The sequence below is a fragment of the Chrysemys picta genome, chromosome 1, assembly GCF_011386835.1.
Source record: "Chrysemys picta bellii isolate R12L10 chromosome 1, ASM1138683v2, whole genome shotgun sequence".
Lineage (NCBI taxonomy): Eukaryota > Metazoa > Chordata > Testudines > Emydidae > Chrysemys > Chrysemys picta.
The window spans coordinates 156,467,218-156,488,025 of record NC_088791.1 but is presented as its reverse complement, the minus strand read 5'-3'; the positions used below and the strand labels follow the sequence as shown (position 1 = coordinate 156,488,025).

Below are 20,808 nucleotides of genomic sequence, written 5' to 3'. Positions count from 1 at the left end.
TTAGAGCAAGGAACTGGGATTTAGGAGTCATTGAATCAGTTGCTGGATCTGCTATTGATTCATTGTGTGACGTGGGGCAAGTCACCACCTTTAAACAAAGATAATGTTTATCTACCTCATAAGGGTGTTGTCAGACTAAAATCATTAATATTGGCTTAAAATACCTGATGAGAAACATGGTCTTGCTCTAATTCAACAAGGCACTTATGCACGTGCATAATTTTAAGTATGTGAATGGTCCCAAGACAAGGACATCTAAGGGTACATCTACACTACAGCGGGGAGTCGGTTTAAGATACGCAAATTCAGCTACGTGAATAGCGTAGCTGAATTCGACGTATTACAGCCGACTTACCCCGTTGTGAGGACGGCGGCAAAATCGACTTCTGCCGCTTTTTGTCGGCGGCGCTTACTACCACCTCCGCTGGTGGAGTTAGAGCGCCGATTCGGGGATCGATTGTCGCGTCCCCACGGGACGCGATAAATCGATCCCCGAGAGGTCGATTTCTACCCGCCGATTCAGGCGGGTAGTATAGACCAGGCCTTAGTGATCACTCACATGCTTAAATTTCCTGTGTGCTTTAATACCTTGCTGAATTGGGGCCTTCAAAGTATTCTTCTTCTTTCATGTTCATATCCGAAACATCCATTGTTCATCTAGAAAGACATTCTCCCAGCTTTCTTCTAACGCTGAACAAAATCTGGGCCCAAACTGCAAGGTGCCGAGCACCTCTTGAGAACTGCAGTTGTGCAGGCACTCAGCATGCAGCTGGATTGGGCCCCCCTCTATGTGGGCATTGGGTCAAAAAGAAGAAATATGCTAAATGGCAAGAAAATTTAGGTCATGAAGTGGTGATTCAGAATACAGACATTGTTATCACTGGATCACATTACATGAAGCAATGAATGCCTAGTTTTAGTTTGATGGCACGCAGGAGCACAGTCCAATGGCTGATGTTACCCCATCCTATTTATCTTTTTTCTTCACTAAATAGGAAGCAAGGTCCCTTTCCTTATCCAGCCAAACCAAGCCAGATATGAAGCATTAGTAAAGTACCTCTAAGAGGTGATTAACATGATTCTTTTCAAAGAGCAAAATATGTGGAATTCTTTTTGCAGAATAAAAATCTGATAAATTTAACAGGGTAACTGGACAATTCTATTTTTTTTTTTTTAAGTAAAAGTGACAGTCATGGCATTAGCTGCTTCTGTTAATATAATCAGTCAATGGTAGAAACTTTGCTCATCATTTCAGATGCAGTCATGCCAAATACAATTACCGCTATTTTATATATTTTGCAGAAGAAAATGCAAAAAAGCCTTTCCCTCTGTGTTGCTTAAACTCCTGGTTCCGGTTCCAGTAGCTCAAAGTTTGACAGTAATTGCAATATTGCATGCTGCCAGCATTTGCAAATTCAGTACAAACTTCTTTATATTTATTTCACACTTTATAAAAAAAAGGGAGGGTTTTGCACCTGGATAGATACTTATGTTTTTTGGATCATGAAGCACTAAGGATCTTGAGCTGCACTGATTTCTACCCCTCATGTCTCATTTTTCACATGGTTTAAACAAAACAAAACAGTAATGTGACTTATCTGTCATAAGCAATTCTAGTGTTCTTCTCCTAGAATTTGGTGTGCATCTAGAGGGAAGCTTCACAATTACATAAAAGTTTGTGTGTTTCTATGACAGCGGGAAGGAATTCAGAGGTTGAGAAGGAGGCAAAGACACTGAAAAAGGAATGTGATATGCAAACAAGAGCAAATGATGATGTGTATTCTCACCCTTAAATATAACAAAACCTTTAAAAATAATGTTCAGTTTAAATCCGCTTCCTACCAGCATTAAAAATTGCAGTTGAAAGTGCAAATACCAGTTCTATGATGTACACATTTTGTGGTGCAGTTTACAAAATCCTTCATATGGTGCCCCTTTTGAAAAAATGTGGCTGTATATATACCTCCCTCCTGCTTTTCTTCACACTAAGTCTTATATTCCTCAGCAGTTCTTATTCAGAAAAAATTTCCCATTGAAATCAACGGGAGGGTTGCTATGTAAGCATCTGACAGCATTTGACCCTATTTTTCCCCATAAAAGAGAGAACAGTATTTCAATCTAGATTACTTAGGCCTGTTTTGCACTACAGGGTTAGGTCAAATTTAGGTGCGTTAGGTCGATTTAAAAATGATTGCGTCCACACAACCAACCCCGTTCCATTGACCTAAAGAGCTCTTAAAATCGACTTCTGTATTCCTCCCCGACGAGGGGAGTAGCGCTAAAATCAACTTTGCTGGGTTGAATTTGAGGTAGTGCAGACGCAAATCGACGGAATTGCCCTTCGGGAGCTAGCCCAGAGTGCTCCATTGTGACCGCTCTGGACAGCATTTTGAACTCCGATGCACTAGCCAGGTACACAGGAAAAGCCCTGGGAATTTCTGAATTTCATTTCCTCTTTGGTCAGTGTGGCGAACTCAGCAGCACGGGTGACCATGCAGTCCTCCCAGAATCGTAGAGCATAGAATGTTTCTATGCTCCCCCTATCATCTCTGTCCCTGAGGTTATCGCAGCTTAGAAGGTGAAAAAAAATGCACTCACAATGACATGTTTCTGAGCTCATGCAGTCCTCCTGCACTGATAGGGCACAGCTTAATGCATGGAGGCATTCAGTGGCAGAGGCCAGGAAAGAATTAAGTGAGCGCGAAGAGCGGAGGCAGGATACAATGCTGAGGCTAATGGGGAAGCAAACGGACATGATGAAGCATCTGTTAGAGCTGCAGGAAAGCCAACAAGAGCACAGACACCCGCTATATCCACTGTATAAGCACCTCCCCTCCTCCCCATGTTCCATAGCCTCCTCACCCAGACGCCCAAGAATGTGGGGAGAAGGCTCCAGGCATCCAGCCACTCCAGAGGATGGCCCAAGCAACAGAAGGCTGTCATTCAAACAGTTTGCTTATTGTAGCCACACTAAAAATCAATGTGACCTTGTCCTTCCCTCCTCCCCCACCCCACCCGGGCTACCTTGTCCATTATCTCTTTTTTTTTTTTTTAATTAACAAAAAAAGAATGCATGGTTTCAAAACAATAGCTGCTTTATTTCGAAGGGGGGAGGGTGGTTGGCTTACAGGGAATTAAAATCAACAAAGGGGGCGGGTTTGCATCAAGGAGAAACACCCACAACTGTCACACCAAAGTCTGGCCAGTCATGAAACTGGTTTTCAAAGCCTCTCTGATGTGCAGCGCACCTTGCTGTGCTCTTCTAATTGCCCTGGTATCTGGCTGCTCAAAATCAGATGCCAGGCGATTTGCCTCAACCTCCCACCCCGCCATAAACTTCTCCCCCTTACTCTCACAGATATTATGGAGCACACAGCGAGCAGCAATAACAATGGGAATGTTGGTTGCACTGAGGTCTGACCAACAGCGCCAGCAAGCTTTTAAATGTCCAAAGGCACATTCTACCACCATTCTGCACTTGCTCAGCCTATAGTTGAAGTGCTCCTTACTACTGTCCAGGCTTCATGAATGGATCCCTGAGCTCGTCGCGGGGAGCAGGAGAGCAGAGTTGCAGGGGAAGTGATGGAGCTGTACACCATGCCCTGGAGGTTGCTAGGAGCCGGGCAAGGAAGACGTTCCCAGAACCCCTGGCCAAGCTACATGTCCGACGAGGATGGTTACCAGTCTTACTGCGTCTGCTGCCAGCAGGAGGACCAGTACAGATCCCCTGAGCTCGTTGCTGTGGAGCAGGAGAGCAGAGTTGCAGCGGAAGCGGTGGATGATGATGGTTAGCAGTCCTATCGCACCGTCTGCTGTGAAGGCAAGAGCTGCTGCTGTGTAGCAATGCCAGCTGCTGCAGGTGCTTCTGTGTTGAATGCTTGGAGGTCCGGGTAGGGCAAGGTACCTCAGCTAAGGCAAAAGAGCAAGAGCCCTGGAGCCGTTACATGTGTCAACCACAGAAGTGCTATGGAGTGTTGCAGTGCCGACCAGACTGGAATGTACGGCTGCAAGACTTCTTCACCAGCGACAAAGGACAGGAATATGATGCACCTAAAATCTAAAAAGGCCCACACATTTCCCAGAGTCACTACGCTTGATAACAGAACGTCAATGATTGCATTGGCTACTTGGATAACAGCAGCCCCCACAGTAGACTTTCCCACAACAGCAGCGGTGATGGTGAGCTGAGCGGGCTCCATGCTTGCCGTGGTATGGCATCTGCATGGGAAACCCAGGAAAAAAGGCGTGAAACGATTGTCTGCCGTTGCTTTCGTGGAGGGAGGGGCAACTGACGACATGTACCCAAAGCCACCTGCGACAATGTTTTTGCCCCATCAGACATTGGGAGCTTAACCCAGAATTCCAAAGGGCGACGGAGACTGTGGGAACTGTGGGATAGCTATCCACAGTGCCCCGCTCCATAAGTCGATGCTAGCCACGGTAGTGAGGACGCACTCCGCCAACTTAATGCACTTAGTGTGGACATACGCAATTGACTGTATAAAATCGATTTCTAAAAATCGACTTCTATAAAATCGACCTAATTTCGTAGTGTAGACATACCCTTAGAGTTGAGGTTAAAGAAACAAGGATGTAGACTTGATTCACTGAAAGCACTTAATCACATGCAGTACTGAAAAACATGTAAAACATGATTGAGTGGTTAGCTGAATTGGGGTCATACTGTCTTCCATGAGACAGTGAGAGGCTAGTGACCTACTCTGACTTTCAGAATCCAAACTGAAACACAAAATGTCAGCTGCCTCACCCAGCTACCACCTGCAGCCGGCAGAGAGATCCTAGTGTTTAAAGGTGCAGTATACAAAAAACAGGATGACCTCATTTCTCCAATTACACAGCTACATAGAACATACCTACAGATATAGACCTAATAGATGAAACAGTACAAACAGGTGGTCTTGTGCTTATGTTTCCTCTCCAGGAGCTCTTTTATTCCTGCCACATCCTAAGAAAGCCCATGACAGTTTCTCCTTGCGCCCATCAGAGAGGAATCGTCACAAGGTTCTGTCCCCCAAGACCAAGCCCACTGCTTATGCTCCATGCTCTGTCCTGAATCACCCAGGAAAGCCCTAATCCTGTTGTCATGAGCTGCAGCTGGCAGAGCTAAACCAATAATGCCAATGATTTTCTTATAATAGAAAACCTCACGAGCTTTTTCTCATATCATAAATAACTTAAATTTAATTATAATATTTCAGTTTTAAAAAGAAGTTAAATGGAAGGATGTCTTTGTCCTGAAACTGATGCCTACATCTATACATATATAAGGATACTTAATATAATTAGAGAATGGCTCAAACTAGAACAGCCATGAATTTTGGGCCTGGGCCTGCTCTCAGAGAAATCAGTGGAAGTTTGGAATGGGGGCAGGAGCAGGTCATTTGGTTGGGAAAGTTTGGATATAAATTTGTGACTGGCTTTCACCTTTCTGAGAGGCTGAACCAAACCCCAGACCAAACCCTGGCAAACTGTGGGCAAGGTTAGCTCCAGAGCTGAACTTTGGAGCTCAAAACAATGAATGAGCAAAGATTCACACTGAAAACGATTGAGCATCTCAGCTGGTCAAATGAGGAAGCCTACTTGGCAGGATACAAGATGGGGAAAAAACCCTCTTAAAAAGGCTGAGAAGCACATGGCAATCAGGGAGCAGATGACGCATCTCTAAGACCCAGAAATGACATAGAACTGGTGCCAGTTCACTGAAGTTGATGGATTCTCTTAATTGACTTCAGTGGATTTTGGGTCAAACCCCTAATACATATCACTCAACAGTATTTACATCTAAGCTTTCAGGTAACTCAGCTTTTGTGAGAAATTCACAAAATCTAATTCAAGAGCTATTGGGGTTCTCAAACTGGTGGTCAGGACCCCTCAGGGGGTTGCAAGGTTATTAGCTGCGGGGTCACGAGCTGTCAGCCTCCATCCCAAACCCCGCTTTGCTGTCAGCATTTATAATGGTGTTAAATATACAAAAAAGTGGTTTTAATTTATAAGGGGGGAGGGGGTTCGCACACAGAGGCTTGCTATGTGAAAGGGGTCACAGTACAAAAGTTTGAGAACCACTGAATAGTGTTCTGCCACTGTTAACAGGGGACTTTCAGAGGCAATGACATTATTAAAAAAGTGACGATGACCTACTGTCATTAATTTTTGTCTTAAAACTAATGACAGTAAGCCATTATCTTAAAACAGGCTTAAATTCTTTTGCATTCTGCAAAAGAAGCAGTGCATGCTCAGTTTTATTAAAGGAGAGCTCAGTGGTTAAATATTCGCATTCTCTTGTGGCCTGAATGTCCAGCATCCTCAGACTTCGAGTTCAGTCCAGCGAGGTGCCAAGCATATCACACAGAGTTCAAAGCCTCTAAAAACACCAGTGTCTTTTCAGAGCACAGTGCACATACAAGAGTCATGTGCTTTTATTGAGGTAATGAATGTAAAAGACAATGAGGTTTAATGGAATACTGCCATCTGTCTCTGTACTGGCACCTGGATAATTTCACATCTAATGATAAAAAAAAAAAAATGCTTCTACACAGCCATGACACAATGCTTAGGAAACAATACTCAAGTAGCTTTCCTGAAAATCAAAATCCATGTGTTGAGTTATAGCCAAATAGGTTGTCTGAGAACAATGATGAAGTTTTTCACACATGACTGCCTACTACTAGTAGACTCTTTAGTCTATAATTAGACACCTAAAATCAGCAGTCTGATTGCAAACGTGTGGAGCACCTACAATTCCAGCTGAAGTCAATGGCAGCTACTGGGTGTGGAGCACTTTTGAAAAAATCAGGCTACTGATTTGGATGCCTAAATATGGCATTAAGAGACTAATTTTAGCCACTTGGATTTGAAAATCTTGGTCAATGTTTCTTGATGTCTGTGCAAAAAGGATAATACTTTGTTATTGAGAGTGCCCAATCTTTATTATGGTCTAAATTCTAACCTGATGTTTTAAAATACAACTAACTTTTTGTAGGTGCTGATTTGGAATCAACAAAACATCTTACTCCACTGACCTAAAGCAGACACGGAATCCAGGTGAACCACAAGTGACTTTGATCCACTGTGCTGCCCTTTCCCAAAAATCTAAATGTAAGTATATCCAGTTTTGAAACTCCAAATGACATATCCACAATGACTAAGCCTGAACACAATTGGTAAAGACTCAAGTAATCTTGAAGTAATCACTTGGGTCTTCCATGGGACTTGCTAAGTTACTCAAGTGTTTTCCATATGCTGTTTGAATTTCAAGTAGAAATTTCTCCACTACAAAACTTCTTTGCAGTCAATCTCAGTATGTTCCCCCCCTCCCCGCCCCCAGAAAATTAAAGAAAATACCCCATTAGGGAAATCTCCTAAATTCAAAGTGAGAAAAAATATATATAATTTGTAGCTCTTCGTGTAATTGTTAGACTTTTTTGTAACATTTTGCATTTTCTCCTGCTTATTTAAAGGATTCTGTTAATATTTTCTAGGGCTAGGGAGTGATCAGTTATGGGCTTCATTGGGAAAGGATTTTTTTCTATTGAGAGAGGTGCACAGTAATTTTCTCTTGGGCTGACTGAGGGCTCTTTAGAATCTAGTGAATCATTATTGTTATATACTTGTGATATCCATAGTGTGTGTGTGAGTCTGTGTATAAAAATCACACAGCAGTGTCACTCTAATGTTTAATATCTCTGAGTAATAGCAAGTAGATGGTAAACATCATTTTGAGCTTTAATGGAAAAGTTTCTAACAAGTAGACATTAGCTCATAGTATCCACAGTCAGGACTATTATGTATTCTCAAATGTGACTTTTGGAACTAAAAATCATTGTTGCCTAATAAGATATATTATTATTTAATTTAATTTAAAAAAATCCATTTGTTGAGAATGAATCATGCAAATGCCACAGATGTTTGAGTGTCCATATAAAAGAGGAAAAAGCACATTTGATTGTTTTGATCTTTTATAGAAAAAGTCCAATAGAATTTAATTGGGATGAAACCAACCTCTTACTATAAAAATAACTCTAAAAACATATAGAGTTACATCCTCAGCCTTGGTTACACACACCCCTTTTTTGCACCTGTTCCACCTCCTCAGACATGGAGGCATGGCCAAAGTGTTGTGCAATCCTCAGTCAATGGAACTGTCCCTGCTGACCATCCCACTCAGTGTAACTTAGTGGCCCTATGTCCTACCTAGCCCTAAAAGAGGGGGAGCAGAAAGATGGATCTTTCTCACAGCTTTGTGAGCTTGGTGCAACTGAAGTATCCAACCCCTAAAATTTAATAGAGAAGGAGACCCTTTCTACAGAATGTTTGAAACCTTCTATTGAATTTATTAGAGCTTTCAAACCTTGATCCAAAACACAGTCAAAGCCAATGAAAAGATCCACCAATAGGAATTGGATTGGGCTCTTATTACCTAGTTATACATTTCTACAGAGGTTGGTTAAAACATTATAAAGAGAGGTTATTTTCTAGCCAATCCCACAGACAGCTAAAAATAAGAATAATTAGCACATAGTTCTTTTCATCAATAAATTTCAACATGCTTTGCAAAGATGCGTGAGTATCATCATTCCCATTTTACAGAAAGGGAGACTGAAGCACAGAGAGTTTAAGTGACTTGTCCAATGTCTCAACAAGTCAATGGCAGAGTTGGGAACAGAGCTCCGCTATTGTGACCTCCAGTCAAATGCTTTAGCTACAGCACCTTGTTAAGAAGATCAAAATTAATGCCTTTTCTTTTCAGAAACACATACATAAAGTAGAATAGCATTGTACATTTTCAAAATTTTAGTGAAAAATTGTGAAAGCTACCATTTCCTCCCTTTTTCTGACCTGTTCCAGTGTACAGAAATACACCCGAGCTATAAAGTTCAGATCTTGATAGAAACCTGGCCAAAATTCAAGATGTTTAGATATAGAGCCTGAAATAAAGCCCTAGCCCTATCTTCATAGGCAGTCCTGAAAATTTTCAAACTTGGGTGTCAGCTGGTGAAGATGATTGAAAAGCATTTGGATCCAATAAAATTTCTGAGCTCCAACCAAAACCAACATTTTAATTGTTTCAACTGAAGGGGGGGCTCAGCAAGTGGGTTTCCTGTAACTAAATATCCCCACAAACAGTTCTGCTGGGTTTCCTTCATAAAATAGAACATACCCATCTTCCTTAATCGCCTGCACTTATTTTAGTATGTCATTTTAAATGCAAAACAGGAAAAGGATTCTCAGAAGCAACACTTGGGGATATCAAAATATTGTTTGATGCCATTTTTAAATGCTTGACATAATAGTTTTATATATAAAAATATCAGTCCTCTGAAAGAAATTTCTAGACTAGGAGATTTAGGTTCTTTTTTAAGTCATACAATATTTTTAAATGCAATTGTGTGTGTATTTCACTTGTTTCAAATAGCCTTGGCTTCCTATGCTTTATTCTAATATGGTGTTAGCCCCACTCAGCTGTCACTAAGTAGACGGATGCAGTATTTTAATAACTTTTTTTTTTAATTAAAATATTTGAAAAAGGCCATGGAAATGGGGGGAGGAGGGGAGGGCAATCAGAAAAATGGCCAGGATGAAGAGTTTAGCTTCACAGACATTCTCTAATTTAATCCACAAAGCAGAGGGAAAATATATTGGGTCAAATGCAGATATACTATGAATGATGGGGAAAGTAGCTGTAAGTGTCTGGGGTCTTAAACTGGTTTAATTTACATACCCAGAATGAGACGTTTAAGTGGAGAATAAGGGCAATTGCAATTTATGTATCCTTATGACCTCCTGTCAGTTCCTTTTTCTAAGGAACTCCCCTCTGTGGCCCCTTAGCATACAAGTTTCACCAATTCAGTCCCCTCTGTTATACTCATCTCCTTATCTCCATTCAAATCCAGCTTCTTTGCCAACACCCTCATGAAGTTTAGTTTGCCCTGTCTTCTCTGTCTTTCTTCTTCAGGCTCTGGTACTGTATTGAGATCCACTAGTGCAGGGTTTGGCAACCTTTCAGAGGTGGTGTGCAGAGTCTTCATTTATTCACTCTAATTTAAGGTTTCACGTGCCAGTAATACATTTTAACGTTTTTAGAAGGTCTCTTTCTCTAAGTCTATAATATATAACAACTATTGTTGTATGTAAAGTAAATAAGGTTTTTAAAATGTTTAAGAAGCTTCATTTAAAATTAAATTAAAATGCAGAGCCCCCCGGACCGGTGGCCAGGACCCGGGCAGTGAGTGTGCCACTGAAAATCAGCTCGTGTGCCGCCTTCGGCACGTGTGCCATAGGTTACCTACCCCTGCACTAATGCTACATGACATTCAATGGGACTCAGACACTTTTGAAAGAGACTGATTCCTAAATCACTTAAGTACTGAACAATTTATCCCAGGTGTCCAACTCTCATTGACTTTATATAGGAGTTGGAAATTTAACTCCCTTGCATCCGATGAAGTGGGTATTCACCCACGAAAGCTCATGCTCCAATACATCTGTTAGTCTATAAGGTGCCACAGGCCTCTTTGCTGCTTTAACTCCCTTAGTCCCTCTTGAAAATCCCAGCCTTACACTCCACTCGCTGGTGCTGGTTGGGAGGAAATTAAAGAGGAATTAGAAAAAGAAGACAGTTGGGTAGGAAGGGGGAATAAATGGTCTCTTTCCCCCCTCAATTCAAGCAGTGCTGTGAAATAGTTTAGAAATACAGTTCCCTTTTCTCATTGGTGAATGTGTTTCCTTCATCAGCCAACGCACAGGTTATCGTGAATAAATCACAATGTGGCTTTTTTTTTCTTGGTCACTCAAACGCATTTAAAACGGATGCAAATAGAAAAGGCACAAAACAGACACCCTGTGGCAGCCATCACATCAGACTGCTACCACTTGGTGAGGATACAAAGGCATCTCATGAGTGTGCAGTAGATGGGATTCAAATCACAGGGACAAATCCTATTCTTCACCCTTTGCAGAAACAAAACACCCCCCGACAGCAGAGCAGTGCAGTTATACTGCCAAGGGAAGGAGGCGGGGATTTGGGGAGGCTCCAAATCTGCCTGCTGCTCTCACAAAGAGGTGGGTCATGGGGAGGGAAGGAAGGGAGCTGGGGTGTGGGAGGGGGTGCGGGCTCTGGCTGGGGGTGCGGACTTTGGGGTGGGGCCAGAAATGAGGAATTCAGAGTGTGGGACAGGGCTCCAGGCTGAGGCAGTGGGTTGGGTGAGAGGGGGTGAGGGCTCCAGCTGGGGGTGCAGGCTCTGGAATGGGGCCAGGGCTGAGGGGTTTGGGTGCAGGAGGGAGCTCTGGGCTGGGGAGGAAGGATTTGGGGTGTAGGAGGGTGCTGGGACTGAGGGGATTGGAGAGGAATCAGGGCTGGGGCAGGGGGTTGGACCCCAGGATGGGGTCAGGCATGCAGACTCCAGCCGGCCCTTATCTCAAGCAGCCACCGTGCTGCATGGCTCCCGGGAAACAGCCGCCATGTCCCCCCTCCAGCTCCTATGCAGAGGCATGGCCAGGTGGCTCTGCACCCTGCCCCGTCCGCAGGCACCACCCCCGCAGCTCGAATTGGCCAATGGAAGCTACAGGGGTAGTTCTTGGGGCAGGGGCATCATGCAGAGCCCCGTGGCTGCCCCTATGCATAGGAGCCGGAGATGGGGGGACATGTTGGCTGCTTCCCAGCTGCTGTGTGGCACAGAAGCTAGCAGGGAGCCTGCCAGCCCCAGTGTGTGGCGGCGCCAACCCGACAGTCAACGACCCGGTCAGCAGTGCTGACCGTAGATGCCAGGATCCCTTTTCAACTGGGTGTTCTGGTTGAAAACCGAACACCTGGTCACCCTAGCTTTTGGGTGCTTTGAAGTGTATGGTTTGTTAACAGGTCATTCAGTAACAGCAGTACAATTAGGAGTTTGTACTGCATATGCTTTTTCCATAGCTACTATGACCAAGGAAGGATAACACTTTAAGTGCAACTTCTTCTCCCCAAAGCCCATAATTCACTTAAATGTATCCAACCAATTATTCCTTATGAAAGAGCTTTCGGTGAGATCATAGTGTATCTGTTACAGATAAATATATTTGCTATGCAGCTGAGTCTCCTAGGAAATCTTAGCTTTCTGTTCCTGTTTTCCAGACGGTAAGCTTTCAGAGGCAGAAACCGTCTTAATACCTGTGTCTTATACAGTGCTGAGAAGATTGTCAGTGCTTGCCAACTGACTAAAATTACAGAAGCACTCAAACAAGAGATACGCAACTTATACTGATACCGATATTAGTATTTGAACCTATTAGGATATTAAATTGACATGCAGCCACAATATTTCTTACACAGCTAAACTTTGAGCACTAAACTCACAAATACAATGCAGCTGCTTTGAAAATTCTAACATGACAAACATACAAATGTTTAAATGCATCCTTTAAACAAGAGGAAACAAAACCCTGCAATATTCTACACTAACAATCACAGTTCGTAATAGTGTTACCACTAAACCAAATCCTGCTTTCTTTACTTAGTTGAAACTCCCATTGACTTCAACAGGTTCTCTTCAGCATCCTTTTCAGTGATTTAACATGAGCGAATGAATGCTGGATAGAGATGCTGAAATGAATCAAGTTTTAACTGAGAAATAACTGTAGGATTTTACCACGTTTTGGACAATTCCATTAGGATACTGCCATATATGTTACATCAGAGGTACTGCTGGTATAACTCATGCCACTTTGTCTGCGTGACAGCTATTTTTGAAAAAGCTCAATGTGAAGGTTACAATTTTGAGCCTGCAAAACCTGGAATAGATTTTGGAATTTACTCAGACAAGTTCTCCCACCCTTCATTGTGTTTGGGAAGCTGTCACTAATAAGTAATGATCTAGAAAGGGAAAGAAGAGTGACTCTCTTGCAGCCAGTATGATGAAGCCTAAATATACCTTGAGTTTAGTGAGCAAAGTTCACAGTTTGCAGTGAAAGGTCACCAGGAATTCAGGCATTCTTGGTGGTGAGTCTTTGTTCTCTATACAAATTAAGAATGTAAGGAAGCTACATAGACACAGTTTCCTAAACGCTAAACTTGATATCTCTACTCAGTCTAAAAGAACATGAGAAAAATCCGAGTTTGGCATGCAAAACTTACTTGAAGATACTCCACTATTAAATGCCATATGAAAAATACTGAGGAAACTGGGGCAGGATAAAGCATGAAGTTTTCTTTTATACAAATGGGGCTTGCCCTATTTCAGTTAATGCAAGCTGCCTGCACTTTTACTGTTGTAAACACAGTACTGCACTTGCGGCAGGTGTGGGGAGGGTACCAAAATGTTCACTGCCCACAGGTAATATTTCTTTTGCCCCCTATAATGACTAGCTCTGCTAAAATGTCAAATACTTGTATATGACATTCCTGCCACACACGGTTTGAACTGAAGTGAGGAGATTTTCTTGTCTCCTGTGGGGTTCGTTCTCCTCACTGCAGGTTATTTCACCGTCTCCTCTAGGAGTGGTTTAGCTCTGCTTCATAAAGCACCGACAGTGAGTTATTTTTTGCTTTTGGAATCTACCAGATTTCCACCAAATGGAATGAGGGATATATCTTCAGAACTTCCTAGAATAGTCTTTGTCCTCTTAGGAATTATGAAATACAATGCTGCTGGATAGATTATTTCAGGACTACTGAAGCAGTAGTCCCAGAGACAACAATAAGATACCTCCAGATAAGCCATCTCTGAGGATGGGCTTGCCCTGGAACTGAATTGCAACACTCAGATGCCTCCAAAGTTTTTACTAGGGCAAATAATAAAGATAAGAGATGGTAGGTACCTGGTGTAAGCTGAATCTTTGTGAGGGGGATCATTTAATCTTATGAAGAGCCTTTCCCTTCATGTTTCTATTCTCACATATTTTCATACACATCGTAACTTTTGTCTATCTAAAAATGAACATACAGTTGTAGCATGATGTAGACCGTCAACATTACACTTAAGGCCAGATTTTCAAATTTATTCAAGTTCCTAAAGATGTAGACAGGTGCCTAGCTTGCTTAGGTGCCTCCTGGGGATTTTTATATGTGCCTAACTCCCAATGGTGCTTTTGAAAATCCCAGGAGGCACCTATTTTCAGCTTTAGGTATCTTCATTCCTTTGAAAATCTGATCCTTAGTGCTCAGTCAGAGGGAGGAGCTGTGTATTTGTGTGCTACTGCTCTAGTGTGAGGGAAATTGAAACAGAGGGAAAATTGAATATGTTTAAAGACATTTTCATGAGGAGAAACTAAATCTCTCTCTTTTTCTGACTTGGTTACTCTTCATCTGTAGCACATCCCCTTGTCTTGCTTTGGCTCTAGGTGAATACAGACCAGGGATAAGATTTATTTATTGCTCCAACTCACTCCAGCCTAAGCCATTAGAACTGCCAAGAGGATGGAGAAAGCAAAGGGCAGCTGTAGAAGCTATTTTTCAATTACATGTCATGGTTTCTAGGTGCCCTGGTTCCATTTATTCCACCAATGGTTACTAACTCCAAACCCTCACTGGAGAGATTTCCCCAACAGCCTCAGTCCAGAGTACCAGGTATTAATTAGAGAGAGAGAGAGACACACATTTGGGTTTGTATCAGAATTAAGTTGGGCTCAGGTCTGTGTTCAAATTGTGCCAGGCAGCATGGTGACTGCCCAGCTATGGTCGCTCAGAGGAATGGGACTACCACAGCAGCAGCAGCTCTTTCTTAGTTTGGGGTTCTTGCTGCAAGGAACAAAAGTGAGTCTATCCAGGCCCTCAGGAAATTTCCAGTCAGAAAAACTGGGATCAAAATAGTCCATGAACTGGGTCATGCTGCACTTTGGGGAGGTACAATCATCTGTTTGTCAAAAGGAATGGTAAACAGAAAAAAGCCCTGTGTGGGATAAAATAATTAGGAAAAATAATCCCTTTGTGACTTATCTGGCACTTGACTCTCTTCCCCCTGCTCTCTCTCACTGTACCTAGGACCAAGTGTCTGCTCAGGCTGGCCCTAGACCACAGTACTTAACTGCCCACTTACTCATTAATGGTGTACAGATAAGGACAGAAACGCTCTCCAGGTATTCCTGTCTTAACAGTCCCTTTTCCTGTTATTTCCCCTTTCTCCTCACTCTTTAGCTAGATAGGGAGGACCTTGCCTCTAGGTTTAACAGCGGAGTAACCTGAACTAAAATACATGTTGTTATGGAGCAGAACGTGTCTCAGAGATCAGGATAGTGTGTAACCTTGCCAAGGTAGGAGAGGGTAGGGAGCGTACACACTCTCCTTACAGGATGTGAGGTCAAATCAGGGCTCATACGCAATAAAACCAAAAGTCTCAAGCTTTCCATCACTTGGGGGGTTTAAATCTTATAAGGACAAATGCTCTTCTGAGGCATGACTCAATGTGGATAGGAACCGGATTGACAGATTTCAAATAATCCGTTCTGCACTAAATTTGAAAGGGTTAAATTTCACAGGTTGGGCTTTGAGCCATCTCTAGCAAGAAGCAGAGAAAGATGTGTGGGTTAGACCATGCTCCGAGCAACAGTGGCTCACAGCTACTGTGGTCTACAATTTTGATTTCCAACATGATTGAAACATGACCACTTCTGAAAGAAATTATGTCTTGCCATTTTGCCTAAACAAAATAGACTGAGCAAAACAAAACAGATGTTAAAATAAATGAAACTGGGGAAAAAAGGAAGAGAGGAGCATTGTTAATGCAGAAGTCCAGTGGGGCCTGCTCTGTTCACTTCCACAGATTAAAAATGTCTGCAACAAACTATGGAGCAGACTGAAATATTTGTTTCTTAAACCTTATTCAGGGTCAAAGATTTCTGCTATCAAAGGGATGTTAAGTTTTCAAGATACAACTATCTTGTCATCAGGGGAGTTACTGCTTCTGGCTCCCACAATCTATCATAATGCAATTGTGCCCCAACAAATGTTAGGAAGAAAATTAGTATCACCAATACACTTGCCATAAGATGTATTTGATATCAAATATTTCCCATGTTAGTTAAAAATCTGACATTAGTGTATTTGAATAGATCACTGGTGCCACCTAGTGGCTAGTTCAGTTAACCTCTTGTGTATTTCCAACAGCAATCCCAGGAGAATATAATCTTTTTCCTAATATTGATCCAAAAAAATCACTCCATATAAATTTGAATCTGCCACCATCTTCCCACAATACCTGCCACAATTTTAAATAAATGCAGAGATAATCAACATGTTTCCAAATAAACTTCCACAATATTTGCAGTTCAATGGGCCTGATTTTTAAATTGTCCTGAAAATGGACTTTTTTGTTTGTTTGTGTTTGTGGGGGAGAGGAGGGTTACAAGTGAGGATGAACTCTCACAGCTGTAGATTCACTCCAACAGTTAAGATGACTGTATGACCTCATTTGCATCTGCAAAATTAAAAGATTGGATTTGACTTTTTTTAAAACTTGCCTGTCTAAAAAAAAAAAAGAGGTTGCAGCAAGGAAGCTAATAACTCCAAATAAGTGTGACATAAATAATATTGACTAATGTAGTGGTTTGTCCCTAAACTGCCCGGCATAGAGCATTTACTGTGAGATTAGATATAAAGCAGCATGTGACTTTGTTACCATCAAGTGAACTGTGTTTAAATTAGAAACATTCAAACAGACAAGGTGGGTGAGGATAATATCTTTGATTGGACCAACTTCTGTTGGTGAGAGACAAGCTTTCCAGTTTACATACAGCAGCTCTTCTTTAGGCCTGAGAAACGACTCCTGCCATCACAGCAAAAATGCAAGATGGAACAGATTGTTTAGCATAAGTAGTTAGCACATATTATGGGACCATTCAAGGTGGAGTGGTCCATTAACACCCTTGCAGTCATGACAAAAAGAGGGAATTAGTGGGTTGTTGTAATAAACCATAAACCCAATGTCTCTGTTCAGTCCATTCACTGACTTGTCTACAGGAATAAAAAACGGTTTCCTTAAGATTTCTATTCCATTGTTACCAGGAAGAGGATTTTTGTGCATTTTAGCAGTTGTTTCATGTAGTAGTGCTATCAAATTGTTAATCATATAGGGCCAAAGACTAGAACCAGTGCACAGCCCTTGTTCTTCCACCCACAGGGATCAGTAACAACAAGGAGTCCAGTGGCACCTTAAAGACTAACAGATTTATTTGGGCATAAGCTTTCATGGGTAAAAACCTCACTTCTTCAGATGCCTGGAGTGAGAATTTCTGTAATTCTGAAAGCTTATGCCCAAATAAATCTGTTAGTCTTTAAGGGGTCACTGGACTCCTTGTTTTTTGTGCATACAGACTAACACGGCTACCCCCGGATACTTGTGGGTGGAAGGAATCCTTTCCCAAACTACAGAGTGGCAGTACAACTAATCCACAGCCAATACAGCAGCCTCACAGCCCTATAACGCAGGAGACTGGCCACACTCTGGAAGGGCAGGGGTGGAGAGGAAAGAAATAACATTGTATTGCTGTAGCCACAGAGACTGCAGAATCCATTCTCCAGCCTCCTGCATGCTGGAGCGCAGCAAACCTACTTGCAGCAGAATGTCAGTGTGTGCAAAAGATGTGGCCTCCCTGCGCATTGTAGCCAAATCCCATCTCCCACCCTTTTCCACAGCAGAATTGCACTTGTTACTGTATGTCAGGCTCTTCTGTGTTTAAAAATAAAGTTTAACTCACTCCCCCTAAAGACCATTTCACACATTTTTAAAGGAACGGTGGAATAATTCCCGCCAGACAAATCTGAGTTGTGATGGAAGCCTCATCCCTTGAAACATTTAAATCCAGACTCGCCACCACACTTAAAAAAAAAAAAAAAGTACCATAAGGAACAATCCAGAATTGTTCCCCAAATGGATGGGCTAGATAACGTCAAACAATGGGCCCAATAAGCCTTTCAGTTACACCATTAAGAACCATTAGGAAAGGGATAGATAATAAAACAGAAAATATCATAATGCCACTACATAAATCCATGGTAAACCCGCATCTTGAATACCGCATGCAGTTCTTGACACCCGCTCAAAAAAAGTTATATTAGAATTGGAAAAGGGACAGAAAAGGGCAACAAAAATGATTAGGGGTATGGAACAGCTGTCATATGAGGAGAGATGAAAAGACTCTGGGCTTGTCTACACTTACAGTGCTGCAACGGCACAACGACACTGGTGCAGCTACATGGCTGTGGTGCTTAGTTAAAACACTACGCAGACAGGAGAGCTTCTCCTATTGGCATAGGAACTCCACCTTTTAACATAGCTACTGCCTCGTGTGAAGGTGAAGCTCTCCCATCGACATAGCGTTGTCTACAGAGAGTTCGGTCGGTATAACTGTGTCGCTCGGGGGTATGGATTTTCTACACCCATGAGCGACAGTTATACCAACATAAGTTTGTAGTGTAGACGTGGGCTGAGACTGTTCATCTTAGAAAAGAGACGACTAAGGGGAGATATGATACACATCTAGAAAATAGTGATTGGTGCGAAGAAAGTGAATAGGGAAGTGTTATTTCACAGAACACAAGAATTAAGGGTCACCGGATGAAATTAATAAGGAGCAGTTTTAAAACAAACAAAAGGAAGTATTTCTTCACACGATGCACAGTCAACTCATGGAACTTGTTTGCCGGGAGATGTTGTGAAGGGTAAAAATATAACGAGGTTCAGAAAAGAGGTGGATAGGTTCGCGGAGGATAGGTCCATCAATATCTATTATCCAAAATAGTCAGGGATGCAACCAAATGCTCTGGGTGTCCCTTAGCCTCTGACTACCAGAAGCTGGTAGTGGACTGAATGGATCACTCGATAATTGCCGTGTTCTGTTCAATCCCTCTGAAGCATCTGGCACTGGCCACTGTTGGAAGACAGGATATTGCATGGACCATTGGTCTGACACAGTATGGCCATTCTTATGTTCCTACCAGTTTTTACACAGACATAGTTCCATTGACATCAATAGAGTTTCTTTTCATTTACACCACTCAGACAAGAATCAGACTCTATAGCTATTTTCTGACTCTGACTTATAGGAGTTGAGATCCTGGTGAAATTTCACTATTACTACTATACTTTTATTTTTTTCTTCTAATAGAACTGCACATTTTTCTAGGAATTGACTGTTTCTGGAAAGAAAAAGAAAAAGAAAAAAAAAAGATCCTGATTGGCACATTTCTACTGAAAAAGACAAGAAGTTGTTCTGGTAGTTTTTAAATTGGAGTTAAGAGGTGTCTTATACAAGCCTTTCAATGCTAAGCCAAGTTGAGGTTGCTCCAACACACACAATACTGATCCAGTTCAGGATTAACTGTAATGTCAGGACAAAGAAATGCATTCCATTAGTTGTGAAGTATTATTCCATCTTTTCACAGTGTCCTAGACTGGGAAGCCAAACAGTCATGAGGATTACAAAGCAATATTGTTATTAAAGGGGTGGGAGTGTGATTATATTGGAGTTTAAACTAAGTTGATAGAGTAGTTTTCTGTCGGCCCTAGCACCAAGAATAGAAAAAGTAATATAGTATCTAATTACCATAATGGACACCAGTTTCTTATTTGAATGAATGAAGTATCTGAATAAAGTGGAATAAATGATGCAAGCACATGGTTTTAGATATTACGATATACACAGAGAGACCAAATCCAAACAGTGGAGTAAATACAGTACCTAGCATGAGAAAAAACAGATCCAATATAGGTTTCCCTAAAGACAGATCCATCTGATTTTATTTAGACAACCTGCATGGGGGACTTTACAGTTCTCATTCCCTTCCAGGCTTCATAAATATTGTTTGTCTGAAGTGCTCATCTTCCTAACAAATGTATTTTAGTCTCTTGTGTTTTCATAAACCTGAGAAGAACCTGAGTGAAAATGCCTAGTCAACAAGATTGATTGGTTTTTGTTCAGTGTGCATTTTTGCTTAAAAGGCTGGAAGTTCATGGGGACTTTGTCATCTATGGAAGGTCTCAACTGAGAAATCTAAGAGAGGAAACACGGCATTTTGAGGTGTTTATTACTCACACCAGTTTCTCTTCTCTGTATAATAATTAAGGCTAAGTTTTTGTCATGGATATTTTTAGTAAAACAGGTCATGGGCAATAATGAAAAATTCACAGAAGCCTGTGACCTGTCCGTGATTTTTACAAAAAATACCCATGATAAAATGGGTAGCCTGGGCGGCAGGGGGAGGAAGGGGGAAAAAATGGGGGCTGGGAGCTCCAGGGTCCCCCTCCGCTGGTGGCTCCAAGCTGCTGGGATCCCTCCTGCTGCCCACGGTGGCAGGAAGCTGCGCGGCTCCCCCCTGCCACCTGTGGTGGCAATGCGCCTTCCAGCCTCTGCTGACGGCAGGGGCCCCTGCAGCTCCCTGCTGGTCCTGGTTGAAGTCACGGAGGTCTTTGGAAGTCACTGATTCCGTGACCTCCATGACTAAATTACAACCTTAATAATAAAACAGCCTCCATGGTCAGGGGCATGGTAGAGATAGAAAAGACAGATTAGATACCTAAGTACTTGTATGGCCCCTACAACCATAGTATCAGAGTACCTCACAATCTGTAATGTTTTTATCCTCAACTCCCCGCTGAGATAGGGCAGTGCTATTACCCCCATTTTGCAGATGGAGAACTGAGGCAGAGAGAGTGTGACTTGTGCAAAAAGTCATCAAGGGAGTCTGTGACAGAGTGAAGAAGTGAATCTAGGTTTCCCAAGTCCTAGGCTAGTACCCTGACCAGTCTTTCCTCACAACAGATAAAAGCAAGCACCTAAAAGTACTGCCAGGCAGGCCCTGCAATATATCTGACAATATAT

General features: G+C 42.2%; 1 protein-coding gene across 5 annotated transcripts in view; it reads left to right on the top strand.

Annotated features, from left to right (window-relative positions):
- The window catches only part of COL8A1 (collagen type VIII alpha 1 chain), a 118,475-nt gene that overhangs the window by 73,058 nt on the left and 24,609 nt on the right, over nucleotides 1-20,808 (top strand). For 3 of the 5 annotated variants that reach the window (XM_005283525.5, XM_042852948.2, XM_042852946.2), the window contains one exon: nucleotides 7,001-7,116. The gene's annotated coding sequence lies outside the window, so the exon portion shown is untranslated. Of the gene's footprint in view, nucleotides 1-7,000; nucleotides 7,117-10,976; nucleotides 11,080-20,808 lie in introns of all 5 variants that reach the window. The other 2 variants (XM_042852940.2, XM_065587423.1) reach the window with 1 other exon arrangement.